Consider the following 5,931-nt stretch of genomic DNA (forward strand, 5'->3'; position numbering starts at 1 on the left):
GAAATGTTAAGTTAAAACCACAATGAGATATCACTACACACCTACCAGAACAACTAAAATAAAAAATGGTGATACCACCGAGCGCTGGCAAAGATACAGAGAAATTAGATCATTCATACGTTGCTGGTGGGAATAAAAAATGGGACAGCCGCTCCGGAAAAGAGTTTTGCAGTTCCTTATAAAACTAAGTAGGCAAATGTCATAAGATCTGGCAAATTGCACTCTTGGGGATTTGTCCCAGAGAAATGAAAATGTATGCCCACTGAAAAATCTGTACATGAATGTTTATAGCAGTTGCATTTGCAAGAACCCCAAGTGGAAACAATCCAGATGTCTCTCTGCGGGTGAGTGGTTGAATAAACGATGGTCTGCCCACATCCAGAATAGTACTAAGTCATAAAAAGAAAGAACTATCAATGGTCACAACTCGGAGGGGTCTGCGGGAAATCATGCTCAGTGGGGAAAAAAACGTCAACATCAAAAGGTTATTATCTGATTCCATTTATATAGCATCCTTGAAATGACAATAATGACAGAAACAGAGCACAAGTGAGTGGTTGCCGGGGTGAAGGAGGGGATGGGGGCAGGTGAGAAGCAGATGTGACCTAAAAAGGGCAACAAGAGGGGTCTTTGTGGTGATGGAAATGTTCTGTGTCTTGTGTCAATGTCAGTATCTGGGTTGTTATATTGCACTACAGTTTTGCAACATGTTACCATTGGGGGAACGGGATAAAGGATGTCTTATTTCTTACACCTGCATGTGAACCTACAGCTCTCTAAAATAAATACATAATAATAATAATTTTCTTTCAAAAAAGAACATTGGCTCCCTATTTAAAACTTTCCAAAGCTTTCTATTGACTTTGTGATGAAATCCAAACTCTCGTCGTCTTGGCCTTCAGGCCCTGCTGACTGCCCAAATCATCCCATGATGCCCCATTCTTCAGACCCTAGCCACCCTAGCAGCTTTCATTTTATTTCTCACCCTTTTCAAGCCTTCCTCTATGGCATTCCCCACTCCATAGTATGTTTTCTCCCTCACTTTTCTCTCTGTTGGCGCCTTTTCATCATTTCCGTTTCAGCTTAAATGCCACCTCCTCATGGAGGCCTTGCTTAATTTCCTCCAGAACAATCCCCTCCATTGATCTTGCTCACTGTCCACTTTGCTTTTTTTGTAGCTCTTAACACAATTTATAATTATTAGTGTATTGCCTGGTTTGCTTATTTATTCCTTTAGTCTGCTCTGCTATGCTATTGCCTCTTAAGGGAAGGGACAACCTCAACCCCGCTAACTAGCACTTCCCGAGAGTCAACTGAGTGGCTGGTACATGGTAGACTCCAGAAATATTTGCAAGCAGAAGGAGGGGAAGAAGGGAGACCAGCAGGAAAGGAGGGAGAAAGGGAGAGAGAATGAGAGGCAAGGAGAAAAGGAGGAAAATGGGATTGGTGGGAAGGAAGAATGGTTTGGGGGGATGTCAAGAGGTGACATCAACAGGACTTTTACTGTGGGTGATGACACCTGGCTTTGACTTTGACTTTGATGACGCCTGGTTTTGACTTAGGCATCCTGGCAGTTTCAGATACCAGTTTTCCTTCCCGAGGAAGAAAGTGTTTGTGATGGTGGAAGTAGGACAAATAAAAGTTCATTTCCGATGTATTGATTTCTTTCATCTGCCTGCCTCCCCATGTCCTTCTGTCATTGGTTATCTTAGGCGTACAGAGGCGTCCACATAGGACAAGTGACTAGGCAGCTAAGGAAAGGGAATATGGTTAAAGCTGAAAATGAAAATGATTGATCCCTTAACACTTTTTTTTTCTATAAACTCAAGGATGTGGGCATAGATTTTTTAGTTAGAATGCAAGGGCAGGTTACTCAAATTAGAGGGCTGAAAGCTCTCAGTGGAAAGGATGGGGTAGGAGGAAGGGAGAAACGCAGAGAAGGAATGTGTTTTGTTCTATAGAACCAACAGTGCTGGCCAAGGAGACACCCAGCTGGGGGTTTTGCCTGATAGCCCCTTATATGCCCCAGTTTGACAGGGTTTGGAGCCGAGGATCTGTGCAGAAGCTCTTGTAAGCTGTCCTGAATCACCTTTAGCTCATTATAATACTAAGATCTCCTTCGGGTAGGGTTTGCTGCCATCTTTTTGAACACACCCTGTGTGCGCTAGCATATTGACCTGCTAGGCATGGGCCATTGAAACATTGTGCTTAAGTAATAGAGTATATGTAAGTTCCTTAATGTATATGCAAATTCCCCACCCCCACCCTCTAATACACTGAATGAAAGCTTCCTGCACTAATCCACCAGGAGTCAGTGCTTTGGGACTTAGTTCTCAGTCTCCTTACTTGTAACAACTAATAAAAACTTCTTGATTTCAACACCTCCTTGGGTTGTGTTCAATTTCATGCACCCCAAGCAGCCAAACCCTTGAGTTCAGTTACACATTTGCTACTCTCACGGTGGAAGGTGAGGATTTTTCCCTCAGCGTGTTTTTGCTACTGGAGTTTCATAGGATTTTTTTTTTTTTTTTTTTTTTTATAAAGCCAGTGCTGTGTGACAGACACTGACTCTGAATCTTCACGGTCACCTGTCACATCTAATTGGATCATGGGAGTTTTTTGGGGTTTTTGGTTGTTGTTTTTTGGGTTTTTTCTTTTGGGTTTTTGTTTTGTTTTGTTTTTGTGTTTTTTTGTTTTTTGTTTTTTGTTTTTTGTTTTTAATTCCAGGAACTTTCCTTTTCAATGAGTCTTGGTATCCCATTCGTTTTCCTGTGCATAGAAACATTGCCCCTTCTTTTCACACTACATTTAATGTAATCAGTTTGCTTAATTAAATTGTATAATTATAAGAACAAGGGCAACTAGCGTAAGCAGGTTTGGGAACAGACACCACTGACTTGGAGTAAGAGTGCAGCTTGCTGGGGGTGCCAAGGGCTCTGGAGAGGGAATGAGAGGTCTACTCGCCATCAGAGGGTGGCTGGCGTTGGTCATCATGATTTACATAGTGAATGAGAGCCTGTAAACAAGGTAAGTTGGCTAAGAGGATGTTGGCAAAGACTCAGTTTTTACTTAAACAGTTAGTTGAATATTCATTGAATGAATGAATGAAAATCAAGATCTAGTCTAAATCACCCCTACCGGCCTCAATATCTTGCCTATAAAATGGGCCTGAGGCTGGCTAAGCGACAGTGTTGTGGGGGACATGAATGTGGACCAAGTGTCAAACCCTGGCATCTGGCTCCTGCCCAAATCTGGAGATAGAATACATCTTTCCAGAGCCTTCACCCTGCGTGTCTGCATGTTGATGACTTTGTACAAAAGCAGCCAGGATCTCCCTTGCTACTCTCCCTGATGCTCCAAAGACATAACCGAGAAATGTGATTGATGCTATCCCCCAAACTCAAAGGCCAGTCGAGTTCCTCCCTCCTGGAGAAACCCGACCCAGTCCATTGAACAGAAACGACTCAGACCTTGAGGTCAGGCAGACTGGGTTTGAATCCTGACTTCACTTCACGTTGGTGGTCTTCTTGGGCAAGCAGCTGCCAGAGCCTTAGTTTCATCATCCGTAAAATAGGAGTGAAAATATATGTACGTGAAGCACCACATTTCATGTAGTTCCCTATTATGATTATCATTATTGTTATTATTGAGAGCTGGGAGACACAGGCAACCCACTGGACAGCCCCAGGTTGTGCAACAATGAACGTTGCTTTTATGTCCTACAGAGGAAAAAGCAATTTACCATTTCCTCTCCCACTTGGGTTGATTGCAGTTTCCTTCTGATTAATATTTATGAGGCTGGCTTTGTGCCGTTGCAGGGAAAGGGCCTGTTTGTTGAGCAGAGGTCCATAAATCTATATGGTAATTACCCTCCCCTCTGTTCCAGTGCCCCTAGAAGCAGAGATAACTGAAACAAGGGGCCCATGAGTTTAATGGGCAGGATACATTAGCCATGGAGACACCAGGTGTGCAAAACCTCTTCAGGAAATGTGCCAGGGGAAACCAGAGTTTCCCAAATTTCCGTAGTGTCGGGATCAGAGGGTCCTCAGAGGTTGTCTGGGCTGATTTGCTCCCCTGGCATCGTTTCCACTTGCTCTGGTGATACCCTTCCCGGGACTTTACATGGGGAGCCATCCTGCCTCACCTGCAGGGCAATACAAGAGCCAGCATAGTCCAGCCCCCTTCTCCACAGTGATTGGTTTATAAGGGCACGTGACTCAAGCTGGTCCAATCAGAATGAACCTTGGGACTTTTCACAGAAGAGGTGCTGGTTAGCTGGGACCCTGTCAGATTTGGCAGTGCTGGAAGGGGCTACCTGGAGAGAGCCCACCCAAGAAGCAAGCCAAAACAAAACCTCTGGAAGACAGAAGAAACCAATTCTGGGTGACAGCATTTGAGTATGAGACAGCTGTGCCTGAAGTCCTACTCCCTAAACTTTACAAGAACCAACAAATGGTTATTATTGCCTTAACCCAGTGGAGTTTACCTTCTTTCACTTGCGATGAGAAAATACTATGAGAGTTTACATCTTCATTTGATGGATAAGGATATTGAAGCCCAAAGAAGGGACATGGATTGCCCATGGTCCCCCAGGAAGCTTGTGCTGGAATTCAGTATTGATTGATCTTTGTGCTCTTATTGATCTTTGTGTTTATTATTTATAATGTTGGCGGGGTCTGAGGGTATAGTATATTCATACACTAGCTGGAAAGTGTACGAATTAGTAAACTTTTCCGGGAGGCATCATGGCAACAGACTAGTTAGAGGTCCTGTTGATTGATTATATATATATATATATATATATATATATATATATATATATATAATATAGCGATTACAAATATATATATATATTTGTAATCACTATATCCAATGTGGGGTTTGAACTCACAACCTCGGATCAAGAGTTTCATGCTCTCCCAACAGAACACACCAGGCACCTCTCCTGTTGCAATTCAATAAAATTATACAGGAGCCCTAGATGCATAAATCCTGCCTAAACATATGTATATCTTCCCGCCTTGGAATTCCCTTGAAGAATTTGTACTAAGGAAGTAATCTAATGGGTCAAGGAAGATTTAGACACAAAGATGTTCATGACCGTATTGTTTCCAATAGTTGACATTTGGGGGAGGAAAAACCTTAATAGTGAAAATCGTTAAATATACAAGATACATCCATAAAATAGAATCTATGGAAGGACTAAAATTCATGTTTTTGAAGGGCATTTTATCATACAGGAAAATGTCCATAATCTATTAAGTGAAAAAGGCAGGTGGCAACCTGATTTATGACACCATGTGACCCAAATTAAGGGAGGAGACAGTAGTATTGACGTACATAGGTGTAAGTGAATGCAGCATAGAATATAGACAGCAAGAAAATAAGCTAAAATATTAGCAATGTTTATCTCTGAGTAATATTTATTTGCTTTCTTGTGCTTTTCTGTGGTTTCCAAATATACTACAATGAACATGTGTTACTTATGTAATCAGAAAAAAAAATTGAAGTGTAATATATTAAAAAAAAAATTGAAATGTTGCAGGTTGGTAAGGAGTAACTGGGCCAGCCGGCAATGGGGATGTGGTACAGCCTCTGTCAGCCACTTTGTGGACTCCACAGAGACTCCAAAATAATTACCTCAGCAACAGAACTGCATCCATAACCTAAATTATTACAGTAGCAAACCTGTACTAAACTTGCGCTCAGAGTCAAGCAGAACACTAAATGTGCTATATAGAGTCTTATATCTCTCAATGACTTCTAAGAAAAGGCATTATTAGTCCCATTTTACAGATGAAATAGCTCAGGCTCAGAGAGGGTGAGTGTCTTGCTCCAAGTCACAGAGCGGGGCAAGTGGCAACGTTGAAATTCAGACCCCATTTATCTAATTCAGAATTTAGCTTGTGATGGCTCCAGCTCTTCTCTGGC

This window comes from Lontra canadensis, unplaced genomic scaffold (genome assembly GCF_010015895.1).
Source record: "Lontra canadensis isolate GAN:19392208 unplaced genomic scaffold, GSC_riverotter_1.0 scaffold87, whole genome shotgun sequence".
Lineage (NCBI taxonomy): Eukaryota > Metazoa > Chordata > Mammalia > Carnivora > Mustelidae > Lontra > Lontra canadensis.